Raw genomic sequence first — 2,466 nt, forward strand, 5'->3', positions numbered from 1 at the left:
AGCCTCTTGCCTTTTGTCCAAAGCAAAGGGTCAGGAAGCCCCCAGCAACACCCGTCATGCTGACATGAGTCACGGCGCCGCGGCCTGAGCGAGCTGCTATGCTTTATTGTTCTGTGCCTTAACAACAAACCCACTGACCAGCATACTTTAGCAAACGTTGCACACGTGTGGTAACTATGCCTGCAATACCAGCATAAACCTGATCAAGTGGCCCACATCAGGCTTAAAATTATTTTCATTTTGTTATCATATTAACATAATCTATAAATTAGAACTAAATGTTGGAGTAAATGACTAATAATCACTTAACAGGTGATATCTACCATCTAATAGGTTCATGTTTCAATCATTCCTTTTTTTCACACTGACTCGTAAAATTCCTTTAAGTTTTTCCACACCTTCTTCAATAACAAGTTCAAGACTCATTATTCTAGCCGAACTCTCTGAAGAGAGCGACACACAGAGGCACAGCTTTGTGGTTTATTTACATTATTTAACAAGGGAAAATCAGAAAAGTGCTGCATACATTTAATTCCTTCTCAGCTTTTTCCAGGACGTCCTCCAGGATGAGCCTTAGATCCCTGCAGCTCCTCCAGAGGGACCCTGGATGTTTTTGCAGCTTCTCTGCTCAACACGCCTCTTGCCATTGGTCACATTATGAGATGTCCAGAAATTAAGATCTTTCTCCTTTTTTTATTTAGGGGTATTTAAGTCATGGGAGCTTTTGAACTGCGAAAGAAAAAATAAAAACAATATGGTGTTGCTTATAGTTTAAACATTTCTAGTTTCAAATTTTTAAAACTCCTCCACTGCGCGATGCCTGCGCCATCTTTGTTATTAGTCTCCGCTGTCGGGTAGCAACAGCCTATGGCGGGTCGCTGTGACAGCATGTCCCAGAATGCTTTGCGAGGAGAGCTGTCACAAAGCATTATGGGATATATTTGCTCATCTAGTGATCATGGATGATCACTACTTTTAAGGTGCATCGTGGGAAATTTCAAGTCCACTAGACGTTCATCCTGTTTTAACCACAGGATGAGTTAAAATCATATTACTGCTGAGTTCTGGGCCCACTTCTCTTTGCCCTTTATCTGCTGCCGCTGGGAGAATAATGAGAACAGGGTTTCATTGTTATGCTGATAACAGCCAAATTTATATTCCATGAAGCACAAAAGATGGGAACTCTATTAGCCTGATGTTAGGAAGACCTGAAGACCTGGATGGTCCTTAACTTTTTAAGATTCAATAAGAGTCAGACTGAGCCGCACAGCTGAGCTTTCCTCCATTGAACTAGGTTTCTATCCCAGAACAGGAAGTCAGGTATCACAAACCTTGGTGTCAAAGTGAATAGAATAGAATAGAATAGAATAGAAAACACCTTTATTGTCCCACAATGGGGAAATTCTGGTGTTTTCAGCAGCAAAGAGATTATAGAAAAAATGGTCACACAAATGTGGACCTTAGAAAAATGTATAAGAATAAGATAATAGTGAAGAGTTAAAAGATAAACAATAAAATCCTGTAAAGGAGTTTAACAATATAAAACTGGAGAATAAATAACAGAAAATGCAGCTATGGACATTTTTACAGTAATGGATATTTGAAAATAGCAGCAACATCAGAGATGTGCAGAATGACAGCAGCAGGTTATTTAACTGACTGAGGTAGAAACTGAGCATGAATGGAAGAACTGGTTGAGGTTGCTGGGAACAGTGGTGATTCTAGAGTCTTCCAGCTGCTGGGAGGAAGGATCTGTGATAACGCTCCCTGGTGCATTTAGGGTGGATGCTGATCTTAAATCTGACAGCAAGATAAAGGAAACTTTAAGAAAAGTTTCTTTCATTTAGGGCAGGTGACCAAATTCTCTCTAGAGATCATTTAGGGATAATAATCCACGCCTTCATCATTACCAGGCTGGATTACTGTGATGCACTTTATCTGAAGGTTAGTGTCTCCACCATCGCTTAACTCCAGAGAGTGAAAAATGCTGCAGCATGTTTTTAACCTAGCAATTATAAAAATGAACACATTACCCCCATTTTAGACTCACTACACATCCTCCCTGAACAGCCTATGATTCATTTTAAAGTTTATTTGGTTTTAACTTCCAACAGCGAGTTGTCCTTTCAGCGGCGTTGCTCCATCTTATCTTTCTGTGTTGCTGCACCATCATACACCCTCCCACTCACTCAGGTCAGCCAATCAGCTGCTTCTCTCTTTTTTTGGGGGTGGGGGGGTCGTGCTCCAAGAATGTGGAAGGACCTTCCAATGTGGATTACAAAGTCTACCTCTCTGTCTGATTATAAATCGCCTCTAAAACTTAGATTTCAAAAGATGTTGATTTCAGCCTGTTATCAATTATTTTAAATTATTTTAATTTCATTTTATTTTATTATAGATTTTATATTTCTGGTTTTAATTTAGTCATCTGCTGATGAAGGTTCTAAGTCATCCAGGTCAGAGTCA

Source organism: Cyprinodon variegatus, unplaced genomic scaffold (assembly GCF_000732505.1).
Source record: "Cyprinodon variegatus isolate N-32 unplaced genomic scaffold, C_variegatus-1.0 Scaffold1613, whole genome shotgun sequence".
Lineage (NCBI taxonomy): Eukaryota > Metazoa > Chordata > Actinopteri > Cyprinodontiformes > Cyprinodontidae > Cyprinodon > Cyprinodon variegatus.